Raw genomic sequence first — 18,163 nt, 5'->3', positions numbered from 1 at the left:
GCAGGTGGAGGGGGAGGTTGTTCCTGGACTTGGCAGGGATGTAGGATAAGACTGCGGGGGCAGTGGGCCAGGGCGAGGGAGGAGGAGTGTAGCTCCCTGTGGGACGAGGGAACATCAGGATGAGGATTGGGTTGAGGTAGGAGGGACCGTTGTAGTGGAAGGGCTTGTAGGCATGAGTGAGAAGCTTGAAGAGGCATCTTTTCTGTACAGGGCGCCAGTGGCGGGTTCTGAGGTGGGGTGATGTGCTGGCTGTTCTAGGGAGGATGAGTCTTGATGCTGGAATGCCTGGAGGCGTTTGAGTAGTGGCTTGGTGGTATCAGCGTAGAGTGCAGTGCCGTAGTAGAGGCGGCTAGTGATGAGAGCCTGGGTCACTGTTTTCCTGGTGGAGTTCCATTGGCAGAATTTGCAGAACAGCGGAGGGTGTGAAAGCAGGAGAAGATGGAGTTGACTTGGTTCTTCATGGCTAGTTGGCTGTCCAGGACAATTCTGAGGTTGTGTGTGTGTTTGAAGTGCGCGGGTGCTTGGCTGAGAGTGGTGGACCACCATTCCAGGGGGAGGGGTTGCAACCGAAGAGGAGTACCTCCATCATGTGTATGGCTACCAAACTCATGCATAAATTACAAGTCATAACATACTCAGGTGGCTATAAGGTGCTTTTGCACGTTGATTACACCTGTATATCCAACTGCACATTAGTGGACTGTACACAACACATTCACCGCACACAACTAGGATTAGGACATAATGCATTGTTTATTGCTCGTCTGCTCTGTCCCACACAACACAACATTGGGCAGATGGATGCCTGCTCACACCCACTGCTGATCGACTTGGACCAGCACTTTAAATGGGCAGGTGCTGTCTGGTACTGAGTACCTGCACTACTTTTTTTTGAAATGTAGAGTACCTGCATTTCTCAGCTCTGCTCCCATGCTTTTAATGGAGAGTACCTCCACTTCTCAGCACTGCTGCAATACATTTAATGTGAGCGTACCAGAACTTCTCAGGCACAGACAGGTACTCTAAAGAGTGAGTACCTGCACTTCACAGCACTGCAGAAATACATTTATTAGGCAGGTACCAGCACTGCTCAGGCGCAGAGAGGTAATCAATCAATCAATCAATCAATCACTGCATTTCTAAAGCGCGCTACATACCCGTGAGAGTCACAAGGTGCTGGGGTGGGCTGCTACTGATCGAAGAGCCAGGTCTTGAGGAGTCTTCTGAGGCCAGCAGGTCCTGGGCCTGTCGTAGGCAGGTAGGGAGAGCGTTCCAGGTTTTGGCGGCGAGGTATGAGAAGAATCTGCTGCCGGCGGGGGTTTTCCAGATACGAGGAACTGAGACGAGGGCGAGGTTGGCAGAGCGGAGGCTGCGGGTGGGGGTGTGGAAGCTGAGTCAGTCGTTGAGGTATGTAGGTCCGGTGTTGTGTAGCGCTTTGTGTGCGTAGATGAGGAGTTTGAAGGTGATCCTCTTGTTGACGGGGAGTCAGTGTAGGCTTCTCAGATGGGGTGTGATGTGGCTGCATCGGGGGACATCGAGGATCAGTCGTGCTGAGGCGTTCTGGATTCGTTGTAGTCGTCGCAGGAGCTTGGTTGTTGTTCCTGAATAGAGGGCGTTCCCGTAGTCGAGTCTGCTGGTGACGAGGCCTGGGTGACGGTTCCTCTTGTGTCGGGGGGAATCATTTGAAGATCCTGCGGAGCATTCAGAGGGTGTTGAAGCAGGACGCGGAGAAGGCGTTGACTTGCTTAGTCATGGAGAGGGCAGAGTCGAGGATGACCCCCAGGTTGCGTGAGTGGTCGGTGGGTTCAGAGGCAGTGCCTAGCGATGTGGGCCACCAGGAGTCGTCCCAGGCTGATGGGGTGGGTCCGAGGAAGAGGACTTCCGTTTTGTCTGTATTCAGCTTCAGTGTGCTGTTCTTCATCCAGTCGGCGACGGCCTTCAGTCCTCTGTGGAGATTGGCTTTGGCGGTCTGTGGGTCTTCGGTGAGGAAGATGATCAGCTGGGTGTCGTCGGCGTAGGAGATGATGTTGAGGCTATGTTGTTGTGCGACGTGGGTGAGCGGTGCCATGTAGATATTGAACAGCGTCGGGCTGAGGGAGGAACCCTGAGGGACGCCGCAGATGATCTCAGTGATTTTTGAGCGGAAGGGAGGGAGGCAGGACGCTCTGGGTTCTGCCGGAGAGGAAGGATGTGGTCCAGGCCAGGGCCTTCTCTTGGATTCCGGTGTCATGTAGGCGCACTGATAGGGTGCGATGGCAGACCGTGTCGAAGGCTGCTGATAGGTCCAGGAGGATAAAGGCTGCTGTTTCTCCTTTGTCCATCAGGATCCTGATGTCGTCGGTGGCTGCGATGAGAGCGGTCTTGGTGCTGTGGTTGCTGCGAAAACCGGATTGGGAAGGGTCCAGGATGTTGTTGTCTTCGAGGTAGCGGGTCAGCTGTCTGTTGACGATCTTCTCCGTGACTTTCGCCGGGAAAGGGAGCAGGGAGATGGACCGGAAGTACTTGAGGTCCTTGGGGTCCGCCTTGGGTTTCTTCAGTAGGGCGTTGATCTCGGCGTGCTTCCAGCTTTCCGGGAAGGTTGCTGTTTCGAAGGAGATGTTGATTGCTTTCCGGAGGTGGGGCGCAATGGTTGTGCTGGCTTTGTTGAAAACGTGGTGAGGGCAGGGGTCGGATGGGGATCCGGAGTGGATGAAGTTCATGGTTTTGATGGTGCTTCGTCGCTGACGGTGGACCAGGTGGTCTGGCGGCTAGTGCGGGTGGAGGTCGCAGGGTGGTGGTCTCGGTGGTGGGTGTCAGAGATGAAGCTGTCGTGGATGGTTGTGGTTGGTGATCTAGCGGTGACAGAAGGTGGCCAGGGAGTCGCACAGGTCCTGTGGTGGTGGAATGTCTTTGGTGTTGGAGCTGGGGTTGGAGAGTTCTTTCACGATGCTGAAGAGCTCTTTGGTGTTGTGTGCGTTGTTGTCTAGGCGGTCCTTGAAGGCGGTCCTCTTGGTGGTCCTGATGAGTTGTTGGTGTCTGCGGGTGGCGTTCTTGTGGGCTGTGTGGCTGTCTGGTGTTCGGTCGTGGAGCCATTTCTTCTCCAGCTTCCGGCAGGTGCGCTTGGATGTCCGGAGGTCTTTGGTGAACCAGGCGGCTTTTTTGTTGGTGTGGTTGGTTGTGGAGATCTTGAGAGGGGCGAGGGTGTTGGCTCAGTCGCTGATCCACTGTTTGAGGTTGGTTGCGGCGGTGTCGATGGGGTCGGCGGGTGGTCTCAGGGCAAGGGTGGTTGTCAGTTGGTCCTTGGTGACCTTGCACCAGCAGCGGCGTGGCAGCTGTTGGGTGCGGTGGTGTGTGGTGGGTTTCTTGAAGGTGAAGTGGACGCATCTGTGGTCGGTCCAGTGTGGTTCGTTGGTGTGGTTGAAGGAGACGTGGGGGCTTGCGGAGAAGATGGGGTCCAGCGTGTGTCCGGCAGCGTGGGTGGGGGTCATCATGAGCTGTTTGAGTCCGAGGTTGGCTAGGTTGTCGATAAGGGCGGTAGAGTTGGTGTCGTTGTTGTTTTCGAGGTGGAAGTTAAGGTCCCCGAGGAGGATGTAGTTCGTGGAGGCGAGGGCGGGGTGCTTATGAGGTCGGCGATGGTGTCGTTGAACTGTGGTCGTGGTCCGGGTGGTCTGTAGACGAGTGTTCCTCTGAGGGTCGTGTTGGGGTCAGTGTGGATCTGGAAGTGTATGTGTTCGGCAGTGGTGAGGGTGTCGTCGGTGTTGGTCGAGCCTCTGAGGGTGTTTTTGTGGACGATGGCGATTCCCCCTCCAACTCCGTTGATGTGGTCTCTGCAGGAGATCTTGTAGCCCTGTGGGATGGCTATGGTGATGTCTAGTGCTGCGGTGACGTTCAGCCAGGTTTTCATTTGGAAGCTGATGTTGGGTGGTAGAATCTAGGAGGTCCCAAAGTTTGATGGTGAGCTTGCGAACGGAGCGGGTGTTGAGGAGGATGCATCGGAGGTGGTTGAGTTCTCTGGTTGGTGGTTTGGCGGGCTGGATGCTGGTGTAGCTGCAATTCCGGCAGGTGAAGGGCCCTAGGGTGCGGTTGGGATGGCCTGGTAGCAGGGGTGGTCTCGTCCAGTGTTGAGTGCGTGGAGGGTGCTTGAGTCATAGTGCAGTTTGGTGTTGCGGCGGGCGCGGGGTCCAGGGGTTCTGGCGCTGGGTGCGGTCCAGGCGCACATCCGCTGTGCTTCCGCGTGGCGTCCTCCATAAGAGGCGAAGTGGGAGGGAGGAGCAGCTCGGAGGCGCGAGCGGGGCGGCCAATGGGCGAGGGAAGGGACACAGAAGACAAAAGGGGGCAGGCTGCAGGGGAGCAGCGGCGGGGAGCCTGGGGCAGGGGGGCACAGAGGGCAAGGGGCAAAGGGAATGTCAACAGAATAACAACAGAAATCAAATACTGAGAACAATACAGTAAACCCAGAAATGCGAGGAGAAGACAACTTAACAAGGGGAGCGCAGCGACAGTCACCGGGGGCACACCAGCGGCGAACTCTCAGTGGAGGTAGCAGGGGGAGGTCACGGGTGCACAGGAGGAGCCGTGCGGCGTGGGGGCGACCAGAGGTCAGGTCGCAACCACTGCCGCGCGGCATCCTCCATAAGAGGCCAAGTATGAGGGAGGAGCAGCTGGAAGGCAGGAGCGGGGCGGCCAATGGGTGAGGGAAGGGACACAGAAGGCAAGAGGCGGCTGGGCCGCAGGGGAGCAGCGGTGGGAAGCGTGGGGCGGAGGGGCACAGAGGGCAGGGGGCAAAGGGAATGCCAACAGAATAACAACAGAAATCAAATACTGAGAACAGTACAGTAAATCAAGAAATGTGAGGAGAAGACAACTTAGCAAGGGGAGCGCAGCGGCAGTCACCGGGGGCACACCAGCAGCGAACTCTCAGCGGAGGTAGCAGGGGGAGAGTCACGGGCGCACAGGAAGAGCCGTGCGGTGCGTCCTCCATAAGGGGCCAAGTGGAAGGGAGAAGCAGCTGGGAGGCAGGAGAGGGCGGCGAATGGGCGAGGGAAGGGAAACAGAAGGAAAAAGGGGGCGGGGCCACAGGAGAGCAGCGTCGGGAAGCGTGGGGCGGGATGCACAGAGGGCAAGGGGCAAAGGGAATGACAACAGAATAACAACAGAAATCAAATACTGAGAACAATGCAGTAAATCAAGAAATGCGAGGAGAAGACAACTTAGCAAGGGGAGCGCAGCGACAGTCACCGGGGGCACACCAGCAGCAAACTCTCAGCGGAGGTAGCAGGGGGAGAGTCACGGGCACACAGGAGGAGCCGTGCGGCGTGGGGGCGACCAGAGGTCAGGTCACAACCATTGCCGCGCGGCGTCCTCCAGAAGAGGCCAAGTGGAAGGGAGGAGCAGCTGGGAGGCGGGAGCAGGGCGGCCAATGGGCGAGGGAAGGGACACAGAAGGAAAAGGGGCGGGCCGCAGGAGAGCAGCATCGGGAAGCGTGGGGCGGGATGCACAGAGGGCAAGTGGCAAAGGGAATGATAACAGAATAACAACAGAAATCAAATACTGAGAATAATACAGTAAATGAAGAAATGCGAGGAGAAGACAACTTAGCAAGGGGAGCGCAGCGACAGTCACCGGGGGCACACCAGCAGCAAACTCTCAGCGGAGGTAGCAGGGGGAGAGTCACGGGCGCACAGGAGTAGCCGTGCGGCGCGTCCTCCATAAGAGGCCAAGTGGAAGGGAGAAGCAGCTGGGAGGCAGGAGAGGGCGGCGAATGGGCGAGGGAAGGGAAACAGAAGGAAAAAGGGGGCGGGCCGCAGGAGAGCAGCGTCGGGAAGCGTAGGGCGGGATGCACAGAGGGCAAGGGGCAAAGGGAATGACAACAGAATAACAACAGAAATCAAATACTGAGAACAATACAGTAAATCAAAAAATGCGAGGAGAAGACAACTTAGCAAGGGGAGCGCAGCGACAGTCACCGGGGGCACACCAGCAGCAAACTCTCAGCGGAGGTAGCAGGGGGAGAGTCACGGGCACACAGGAGGAGCCGTGCGGCGTGGGGGCGACCAGAGGTCAGGTCACAACCACTGCCGCGCGGCGTCCTCCAGAAGAGGCCAAGTGGAAGGGAGGAGCAGCTGGGAGGCGGGAGCAGGGCGGCCAATGGGCGAGGGAAGGGACACAGAAGGAAAAGGGGCGGGCCGCAGGAGAGCAGCATCGGGAAGCGTGGGGCGGGATGCACAGAGGGCAAGTGGCAAAGGGAATGATAACAGAATAACAACAGAAATCAAATACTGAGAATAATACAGTAAATGAAGAAATGCGAGGAGAAGACAACTTAGCAAGGGGAGCGCAGCGACAGTCACTGGGGGCACACCAGCAGCAAACTCTCAGCGGAGGTAGCAGGGGGAGAGTCACGGGCGCACAGGAGTAGCCGTGCGGCGCGTCCTCCATAAGAGGCCAAGTGGAAGGGAGAAGCAGTTGGGAGGCAGGAGAGGGCGGCGAATGGGCGAGGAAAGGGAAACAGAAGGAAAAAGGGGGCGGGCCGCAGGAGAGCAGCGTCGGGAAGCGTGGGGCGGGATGCACAGAGGGCAAGGGGCAAAGGGAATGACAACAGAATAACAACAGAAATCAAATACTGAGAACAATACAGTAAATCAAAAAATGCGAGGAGAAGACAACTTAGCAAGGGGAGCGCAGCGACAGTCACCGGGGGCACACCAGCAGCAAACTCTCAGCGGAGGTAGCAGGGGGAGAGTCACGGGTGCACAGGAGGAGCCGTGCGGCGTGAGGGCGACCAGAGGTCAGGTCACAACCACTGCCGCGCGGCGTCCTCCATAAGAGGCCAAGTGGAAGGGAGGAGCAGCTGGAAGGCGGGAGCAGGGCGGCCAATGGGCGAGGGAAGGGACACAGAAGGAAAAGGGGCGGGCCGCAGGAGAGCAGCGTCGGGAAGCGTGGGGCGGGATGCACAGAGGGCAAGGGGCAGAGGGAATGACAACAGAATAACAACAGAAATCAAATACTGAGAACAATACAGTAAATCAAGAAATGCGAGGAGAAGACAACTTAGCAAGGGGAGCGCAGCGACAGTCACCGGGGGCACACCAGCAGCAAACTCTCAGCGGAGGTAGCAGGGGGAGAGTCACGGGCGCACAGGAGGAGCCGTGCGGCGTGGGGGTGACCAGAGGTCAGGTCACCTAAAGAGTAAGTACCTGCACTTCTCAGCACTCCTTCAATATATTAAATAGGCGGGCACAGGAGCAGACACGTACTCTAAAGAGTGAGTACATGCACTTCTGTATTTCCATTTGAATCACTGACTTGGAAGTGTCGGAGTCACCAGAAGTGTGAGCAGTGAAAGTGTTCATGTTTATGAAGTCTAACAAGTTCCCATTCTGTGGTAGAGAAGTAATTCGCATTACCTTTCTTTGGAGACTCCTCTGACACCACTGTGGGCACGTTTAGGATTCTAAAGTAAGTTTAACTACTGGGCCAGTTCTTCTTTAATTCTTTCAGAGTTTGTACTTTCACCAGGGTCCTAGTTCCTACTTTACGATGCAGTTGGGTGACCCTATCTCCCAGGTGGCCCCTCTCTCCCTGATGTGTCAGCTGACTTATTAGAAAACATGTCCTTGTATTTTAAACCCCTGGCACCAGGTTCCATCGCCTAGATTTAGCGATCTCGTAAAATGTTGGCATCGCCCAATCCTGAACTTGGTCAGTGCACTTAAAACTTGATTTTCTTGCCATTCACTATCCTTAGGGTCCCAACTAAAAGGAAATGGCACTCAGGTACTGACTGGACCAATGAAAGTAAAGCAGGACTGAAAAAAAAGATTTGCCTATTAATTAGTATGATTACTGTTTCCCACTTCTTCTTTCTACATCTAATCTGCTAGTTGTGTGCAACACTTGCACCAAATCAATGTATTCACAAGCCCTTGCAGAGGAGTGCAGCCCGCAAACTCTGGCCCATGTCACCTCCAGACTTTCAGAATTTAAAGCAATCGACTATGTGGCGAGGTCCAGAGGAAGAAATGCATGGAGCAGGACCCCCCTTATCTTAAAAAGAGATTCCATTGGCCAGTTTCACACACCTAAACATACCTACTGGGAGTATAAAGTGCATCCAGCACAGAATTTGTTGAGAGAAGCTTCAGGCAGGCTAATGACCTTTAAACCATGTCCACTTGCTGTACTGCCCTATGCCAGAGTGAAAGGACAGAAATGCACTGTATTTATGTAATACGGTGCATTTCTGTCCTTTCTCCCTGCGCTGGCACCATTTCGATATGCCGAGCACCAAGGCAGGCACCCTTACACCAGGATGCAGGCTGCCTGTGTTGTAAGGAGGATTGTTTTTATGCAAGAAGAGGCACCTTTTTACACAAAAACAGTCCGGAGGCGTTTCCCTCTTTCTATGTGCGCCGTAGAATTCAGCACACATCGAAAGAGGAAAGTACGAGAAGAAATAACGATATTTCTCCTTGTGACACATCACCTCGAGAGGCATAAGCAGTTGGCAGTTCCCCGGTTTTACATGCTATTGTTAATTTGTGTCTGCATCGGAACCCATAGGTGTTGCGTGGAAACACCCACTGCAACGCCTATGGAACACCTCTGTAATGTTCGTGACTGCGGGTTAGCAGTCTAGTTAGCAGCGCACGTAGACGTGCGCATACGCGGGCGTAACACGTCACGCGACACTCTATAAAATAAAGAGGGTGTGGCCGGGCGAGTTAGTCCGGACCACGCGGAGAGTAAAACTGGTGTCCCGGGTCTGTGTACTGCCGCAGCGCGTTCTCCACCATGCGCATGCGGCCTCAAGACCTGACAATGGCGATGAGGGCCTAAAAGACCCATGCTGTGCCCCGCCCGCCACTCCCGTCGGCCCTCCGGTGGTGCGCCGACACTCGACCGGCAGCCTGGCCTCCCAAGCGCAGCAGGCCCGGACCGAGCTACCCGCACTACCCGCACCCGAACCCGGAGCTGGCGGATGACAGCATTCACAGGCTGCGGCCCCGACGGATGTGTCCGTGGTTCAAGCAGGCCACCGACAGGTGTGTGCCCCGAATGGTGGAATTGACGCCCCTATCCGAGGAACAGGGGTAAGAGCGCCCCCGAGCCCACAACCAGCGAGTGGAGGCCTCGTGCATTACACGACCGCAGGAGCAAGTCTTGGCCACGACGTGAGACCCTGACCTTCACCGGCCTAGTTGCACACGCACTACAAAGTTGCCCAACAGCGAGGCAGACCAGGGTGGCACCGCCACGTGCAGGTACAGCACCAGTGTCACCCCGTTTTCACGCCAGGCCTCTCCACGTGCCAACATGGCGGCCATTTCCCCCCATCGAGCCGTTTGCAGTGGATGGCGCCCCTGCGTCCCTGGAACAGCGCTGGAAGGACTGGACGGAGCGCCTGCAATTCTACTTTGAGGGTGCTGGCACAGCGAGGGAACGCCGCAGGGCGCTACTCCTTCATCTGGGAGGGAAGGACATCCACAGGATCTACAAGACTCTGGTAGAAGCCACGCCACACACCTACGTCACACTCCTCAATGCGCTCAACGCACATTTCGAGCCAATGGCCAGTAAAGATTATGAACATTCCATATTCCGGCAAGCAAGACAGGAGGCCGAGGAATCGCTTGATGCATTCCATGGCAGGCTTAAAGAACTCGCCAGCACCTGTGGATTTCGTGATGAGCAAGAGGAGATATGTGGACAAATAATACAAGGATGCTACTCGTCCAACCTAAGAGTGAAGATCCTTCAAGAAAACGGAAAACCGCTAGCAGAAATCCTGGAACTAGGACGTTCCAAAGAACTGTTGCAAGCGGGAGCGTCACACATGGAGGCAGCTCTCCATAGGCCAGTCAAAACGGAGCAAGTCAACACGGCCAAACAGGTCAATGTTGTCCGACCAAAGTCACGCCAATTCGGAGGAAGGAAGCCGCAGGAACGGCGGAAGAAATGTGGGTACTGCGGAGGCATGCCCCACCGCGCTCAAGATTGTCCGGCGCGCGGGAGAAAATGCAGCTCGTGTGGGCGACTGAATCACTTCGCAGCGGTGTGCAGATCCACAAAGCCGAAGAATGAGGCAGCCCACGCCATCAGAGAGAGCCCAGACAGTGAAGACACGGACGATGATTCCAATGACTACCCGGTCCACTACGTGTTCGCCATCGACCAACTGCAGAGGAAGAAGAGGCGTCTCCCAAAGTGCCGCATTAGAATACACCAACAGGAAGTGAGAGCCACGATCGACACTGGAGCCTCAATTGAGCTCATGGCGGCAAACGTATACAACCAACTGCGGGAAAGACCAATTTTGAAATCAGCAAAGATCCGGGTGTTTGCATACGGACAGAAGACCCCTATTCCGCTAATTGGGTGTTTCCAAACGGAACTACAACACCAGGACCGGAAAGTCTTGATGACCGTCTATGTCACCAAAGAAGGCAGTGGCATGCTCCTCAGTGGACAGGCAGCCGAAGAACTCCAACTCATATCCTTCGCAATGGCGGTACTTGAAGAGGAGCTCGACACGATACTCGAAGAGTTAGAGGACACGTTCCGAGGCATCGGTTGTCTAAAAGGGTAAGAGGTGTCACTCAACATTGATCCATCCATTCAACCAGTCGCCCTCAGGCATCGAAGAATAGTGTTCCACCTAAGGAAGAAAGTGGAGGAGGAACTAGAGACCCTCGAGCGACAGGGCATCATTGAAAGAGTCAGTGAGCCCACCCCGTGTGTGTCGCCGATCGTGGTGGCGCGCAAACCCAAACAACCAGGCCAGGTCCGCATCTGTGTAGATATGCGCCTACCCAACACTGCGGTCAAGAGGGAATGACACTTAACCCCCACCATTGATGGCATTCTGGGAGAATTGAATGGAACAAAGTGGTTCTCCAAGATGGACCTCCGGTCGGGCTATCACCAGCTGCCCCTGCACCCGGACTCCCGCTAAATAACCACTTTCTCCACCCATGTAGGCCTCAGATGATACCGGCATCTCCGGCAACTTCGGCATCTCCTGCACAGCTGAGGTCTTCCAGAACACCATCAGGGAGGTTCTGAACGGGCTCCCAGGAGTTTTGAACGTCAGCGACGATCTGCTCATATACGCGAACTCCGTCGAAGAACACCACCAAAGACTGCGAGGCGTGCTGCGAAGAATCAAAGACTCAGGCCTGACCCTGCACCGCGAGAAGTGCCAATTCCTCCAAAATAAAATCAGCTTCTTTGGATACACCTTCTCCGACCAAGGGGTCGCCCCTGACCCAGACAAGGTGAAGGATGTGCAAGCCGCCCCAGCCCCGTCCAATATGTCAGATGTACGAAGCTTCCTGGGCATGGTGAATTTCTGTGGGAGGTTTATCCCGGACTTGTCCAACCTCATCAGGCCCCTCCGTGAACTCACCAAGTCCACCACCCCTTGGCAGTGGGGAGAAGAACAGGAAGTCGCATTCCGAAACACCAAGGCTGCGCTGTCGGTGGATAAGACTCTGTCATACTTTGACCCGGCGAAGCCTACTAACATAGCCGTAGATGCCAGCCCCTATGGCCTAGGAGCCGTGCTGACACAGCGCCAGGGAGAAGAGGACTGGGCGCCCATTGCCTATGCCAGCCGGTCCTTGACCGAAACTGAACAACGATACTCCCAGATAGAGAGAGAGGCGATTGCAATCCATTGGGCCTGCTGGCATTTCCACGTCTACGTATACGGACACCCGTTCACCGTCTCCACGGATCACAAGCCTCTGATCCCCCTATTCCGAGGGTCAGTTTCCAAACCGCCACCCAGAATAGAGAAATGGATCCTACAACTCCAAGAATACGATTACCAATTAGAATACAAGCCGGGAGCGACAAACCCCGCGGATTATCTCTCGAGTCATCCCAGAGCGGCAACCAGCGGTGAAAAAGAGGATGCAGAAGAAACGGAGGAGTACATGAAAGTAGTGCTGGAAAGGTCAAGACCCTTACCGATGAGCATGTAGATGATCATTGAAGCAACCCGCAGTGATGAAGTCCTCCAACTAGTGGCGAACGCCCTACAGGCCAACGAATGGAGAGCAATTCAAACATCACTAAGCAAGAGGACACCGCAGACGAGAAGCGCCTTAGAGACACCTCTGAAAGTGAAAGAAGAACTGTCTGTGGACAGCCAACGATGCCTATTGAGAGGGCCACGGATTGTGATGCCAAAGAGCCTAACCCAACAAGCAATCGAGCTAGCTCACCGCGGACACCAGGGGATGGTGAAGACCAAGAGCAGGCTCCGCGCAAAAGGTGTGGTTTCCGGACATGGACACCAGAGTGGAGTGGGCCGTCAAAGAGTGCCAATGGTGCCAGGTTGCGGGGCAACCTGAATGCCCACCACCGCTCCTCACCGAAGACAACCCGCAAAGACCCTGGGAATGCGTCAGTGCGGACTTTGGACACCTTCTGAGGTTCCGTGACGATTTGAACCCGTGTTTTCAATATTGTCGGAAATGCATAATATTGGTATCAGCGAACCGCAAATGACCCATTTAGCATATCCTGGTGTTTTCGCTATGCTACGAGCAAGAGCACTCCTTTTACAAACACATTTCTGATCTACCCACGGCATCCATCTTAGATCATGGCAGCCATTTTTGTGTTTCTTGCCCTCACATACGCAATAACCTCTGATCACTTCATTTCGATTAAGGACACGTAGCCTTAGCCGGAGATTCACCTCTCTAGTGACACGTGCACCCTAAACCAGATCACGCTGTAGCTACGTGACTCGACAAAGGCTGCCTCCTCTGCCCGAGGCCAGCCCACCTGAACTGGTTCTCGTGTCCATTATCCCGATCACGATTAGGCAGCCGAAGCCGGTAGCCTTGCCCATTTACAACCCACAAACATCTCTTATCCCGCTTTTCTATCTTCCACACCTGGCTCCGTTTCTTTCTTTCTGAATCTTTATTAGGGGGAGGTAACGAAATTTACGATGAGGCGGTCCGGCTCTTGAATACAATATTGACAAGGGATTGTGATGAACTAGTGGGAACCCCTCTTCGTAGATGTTTTGTATCAGATTTTATCAACGGTTCCTGTGTACGCCAAATATTTATTGTTTGTGACACAAAGGTTTTGGGAATGTACCAACATGTGAAGAATTCGCCTGAAGGCCAAAAATCAGTATATAAGGAGCAACCCTCTTTGTACAATTTGAACAGGCTCCTAGTTACTGCCCATGCGTAGTTTCTGTGACTTCTGTGTCCCTGCAGTAATAAACCTTTGGTCTTTGACGCCACCATCGAGAAGCCCGTGTTTCTGTTCATTAGCGCACCAAGGCAGGTGGAACTCCGGGGTCTTTGGGTGTTGTTCCCTGACACCTCTGGACGGAACCAAAAAGTCCAGAACTCCAATTGGCGCCCAACGTGGGGCGACGTCATTCGGTACCGGTCCAAAAGCCTGAAGAGTTTGAGAAGCTTCGTGTGAAGATTCCTGAGGGAGGCGCCCCACTTCATCGATCCCGGCATATCGCAAAAGTGGCCCGAAGTTCTCTTCCACGAGGGTTCCCGTTCAGGACGGCTGCAGTGGGCCGTTGCCTTGACCGTCGCCCTGTCTTGGACCCGAGGTGCAGTCCTTAGTACAGCGAAACGTGACGGGTTTCTCCTTGGTGACGTCTTCAGTGCCTCAGTTAAGTATTTAGTGGTTGCTAGTTGGTTACTTCGTGAGGGTTGTTAAAATCCTTTTTGGTTCTTGGTTTGGTCTGGTTTCGTAAGATTATCACTGGTTGTTCTGGTCACGATAATCTATTTGGTTTAGTTTGGGTATCGATACATCAGTTCGTTTTGGTAGGCCTTAAAGTTCTTGGTTCAAGTGCACATATTTGTTTTGTGTTTTGTTTGTTTTGTGTTCCGGACTGAAAAATGGTAAGTCGGAGAAATTGTATGTTGTCGTGTTTTGGTTGCAACAGTGACTCAGGATTGGAGGACTCATGTCTGGTTCCTCCGATTGGGACTCCCCTATATGATTTATATTGTAAACATGGTGTGGGTCCTATATCCTATAATGAGGTGTGGGTCCGCTACACCGAGAAAGACGGTGTCCTTAGTTGGCCACTGCATGGTAGTTTTGAACCCGAAATTCTTGATAATTTAGAAGCGAAATTGTTTAGGAAGAAAGCCCGGCCGGCAATGTTTGATTCTTTCCGTTACTGGCGAAAAGAATCCAAACAGAGAGAAATGAAGAGATTAAAGAAAGAACAGAAAGAGAAAGAAGAGTTAACTCTAGAGCAAGCGACTAAACAGCTGCAAGATAACGAGTGTGAGAAGGCCATAGAGGTGGCCATTAGAGAGCATAATTTAGCGATCGACAAGTGCTATCCTGCCTTGCCATCGAAAACGGCTAAGATACTAGAGGACCCCGAAAACGATCCTCTGTTGTCTTATCTGTTACGGTCACCTCCACCGTATGCACAAGGTGCTACGGCTCCACTTGTACCAAATGTTCAATTGCCGGTTGCTGGACAACCTGGTATTGCTGCCCCTCAGAATCAAGTACCTGTACCTCCTGTGGTTAATGTGAATGTTCCTACGGCTCCTCCTCTTCCTGGATTGCCGACTTCTATACCTGTATCTGTCTCGCTTACACCTACTGCCTCACAAACTATTTTTCTCGATACTCCTACTGCCCCGCTATCTGTTCCTACTTCCACTGTGTTTTCTACGTCTGCGAGTGTGTTGACTCCACTTTCTGTTCGTCGAAGAATCACTGATTCTGTGTCCCATATGCCGTCTCCTTTCTATAAAACTTTAATTAAGACTCCTACTTCCGACTCTGTTCAGAGACGTAGTCAGCATCCAAGCATTGAGGAACGGGGAATTTTAGATTCCACGGCTCTCAGATGGATTTCGAAGAGTAGAAGATATAGTACGAGAGATGTGTTAGATACATTTATGCAGTGGAAGGAACCAACGCAACGGTACGTCTTTGACGAGATGTGCTCATTGTTACGTGAGGAAATAGAAGAAGACGATATTGAATCGAATTTAGAAGACTTAATTAAGGTTCAGAAGGAGTTTGCTGCTGGTATGATAGTAGGTGAAAATATAGAAGAAGCGATGGAACTGATCTTAAGTTTTAGGAATGATCCATCTCTTCGTTCACCAAGAGATTTAGAGAAAGGTAAGACGAAGCTGAGTCGCCAATATCCAATGAGGGAGGTTCCTCCGATTTGGCGCGATGCTGTGCAAGATGATGCTATTAATGGTATTGCTGCCGCTCCGGCACAATTCCAGAGAGTGTGGATACACATTCCGTGGAAGCGAGCCGAAGTGCTAGCAGTGAAACAGGCCTTGCCAGATCCGCGTAAGAATCCTGCTGGATATTACAAGGAATTAACACAGACGGTTGAGGCTTGTATAATGAACTTAGCAGACATTGATATGTTATTTGGAAATGTAGTTCCGCAACCAGTGTGGGCTAAAATTCGTAGGGAAGATCATCAGGTTGCTTTAGGTGGTGATTGGGCAGCTATCACTGCAGCGGATGGTCAGCAAACGGGTGGTGCAGAACCTGAGCCCCTAATTGCTAATCTTCCGGGTAGGATAATTGACTTAATGAAGACTCTGATGCCCGCATTGCGTGTTAATTGGGACAAGTTATCCGCATGCAAGCAAAAGAAAGATGAAAGTGTCTCCGACTTCTTCACGAGGTTCGAAGAAACTTTTGTAGATCATAGTGGTCAGGATATGAGCACAGAAGGAGGACAGAGACTGTTTGTCGATAAATTTGTGCATAATTTGCTACCTGAGTTATGCAATAAATTAAAGGATTCAGAGAGTGCGTGGGCTGTTTCTACAACTGCGCAAATACTTGCAACTGCACAATATTATGAAAATAGGGATAAAGAGGAAAAAGAGAAATCAGATAAGAAAACGAAAGATTTAAAGACTAAAGTTCTTTTGCAACAGGCGTATCCGCCTCGCACAAATCAGTCTAATATGCAACAGGGTTCGTACCAGAGGACAGATTATAGTTCACCGAGGCCTCAATATCAGTGGAACCAGTGTGCGTACTGTAAGAAAGAGGGTCACTACAAAAATGAATGTCCGGTCTTAGCGCAAAATAATGCAGCAGCAGCTCAGAGAGGTCGTGGGGGTTTTGTGCAGAATTCTAGAGGTCGAGGGCGAGGTGCTATGCCTCCACAAACGAATGATCGTCCTTCAAATCACTTTGATCAAAGAAATGGACAGTCTACTCAGCAAAATAGATCTCAACAATATCTTGTTGAAGACTATTGTGAAGTGGATGAAGGATTTCAGCAAAATGGGTACTAGGACAGCCATGGACAGAGAGAGGGAGTAGTATCAGTTCCAGTGGATCAGAGTGGGCCTTATGTCGCAGTAGCAACATCAGGTGTAGTCGAACCGTTTCTGTTGGATACTGGTGCTGCAAAAAGTTCTATCATTCATGCGAAACTCCCTGGCGCACCTTTGTCTGGCTCAACAAATGTTTCTGTAGGTTTTTCAGGCGCCCCTGTTTACAACCCTATATCTGGTCCTTTGTCTATTTCTGTTGGACCGTGTCAATTGAAAGCACCTTTGATTTTGACGACGGGTTGTAATGAAAACCTGCTTGGTTTAGACTTGTTAAAACGACTATATGCGACATTGTACTGTTCTCCGGAAGGAGTACAGCTTACGTTGGGTAAAAAAATCACCTCTCCGATGTACTTGTCAATGAATGCACTCCCGCCAGAGCTGCGTTCACTCCCTGATTCTCTTTGGGCGACTGGTCCTAATGATGTAGGCCTTTTGGAAATACCACCATATGTAGTAACTTTAAAAGCAAATGTAAAGTTTCCAAGAATTCCGCAATACAAAATATCTAGTGAAGGTGAGCGTGCGCTTTTATTAATTGTGCAAGATTTGATTAAGAAAAATGTGGTTGAAGAAACGAGAGGAAATGTTTGTAATAGTCCTGTATTACCGATTTTGAAACGAACTGATCCCACAAAGCCTCCAGTATATAGGTTTGTTATTGACCTTAGAGAAGTTAATAAGATTGTAGTCCCACAGTTTCCTGTGGTTCCCGACATTACTGCCTTTTTAACATTGATACCTGCTACAGCTACTTGGTTCTCAGTCATCGACTTGAAGAATGCCTTCTTCAGCATTCCGATAGCCGAGGAAAGCAGAGATATTTTTGGCTTCTGTCTAGGAGGTCGCAGTTTCAGATTTAAACGCGCTCCACAGGGCTACTGTGAGAGCCCATCTATTTACAGTCAAGCATTAAAAAGCCAGTTAGATTCCTTTGTCCTTCCTCCAGGTTCTGCTCTAGTACAGTATGTAGATGATCTTCTAGTGGCTGCCGATGACAAGGAAACTTGCAAAGCAGCTACAGTTTCGTTATTACATCACTTGTCTAATTTGAATCACAAGGTATCACCTTCTAAGATGCAATACTGCTGCCAAGAAGTGACCTACCTAGGTCATCTCTTGTCAAAGGAGGGAAGGAAGTTGACCCCAGAGAGAATAAAAGCAATTACGCAAATGAGTGTTCCACGCACACAAAGAGAAGTACGTGCCTTTCTAGGTATTACCTCTTATTGTAGGCAGTGGATTCCGAATTTTTCTCTTTTAGCGAAGCCATTGGTAGCTTTGACTGGGAAAAATGTTCCGAGTCCGGTGCCATGGTCTGATGAATGTCAAGAGAGTTTTTCTGAGTTACGAAAAGCATTGTGTTCAGCTCCTGTATTGGGTACACCTGATTACAGTAAGCCATTCACGCTCTACGTTCACGAGAGAGAAGGTTGCTCGTTGAGTGTTCTGACACAGAAATTTGGTGATAAACAACGCCCTTGTGCGTATTTTTCATCAACATTAGATCCGGTAGCTAGAGCGTTACCAAGTTGTTTGAGAGCTACAGCGGCAGCTGCGGCTTCCATTCGACAATCTGCTGGTTTGGTGATGAATAACATGCTAGTGGTCATGGTTCCTCATGCGGTGGATACACTCATGAACCGAACCAAGACACAACACCTTACCAGTGCGAGACTATCTGGTTACGAGCTGACATTACTAGCGAGTCATATTCAAATCAAAAGATGTAATGTATTGAATCCAGCAACATTGTTGCCGGCTAATCAAGAGTCGAGTGATTCCGAGTCACATGATTGTTGTTTTAAAACGGAGGAAGAGACAAAAGGACAAAT

The sequence above is a fragment of the Lissotriton vulgaris genome, unplaced genomic scaffold, assembly GCF_964263255.1.
Source record: "Lissotriton vulgaris unplaced genomic scaffold, aLisVul1.2 SCAFFOLD_1472, whole genome shotgun sequence".
Lineage (NCBI taxonomy): Eukaryota > Metazoa > Chordata > Amphibia > Caudata > Salamandridae > Lissotriton > Lissotriton vulgaris.
The sequence above is the reverse complement of the archived record's forward strand: the minus strand, read 5'-3'. Positions refer to the sequence as shown.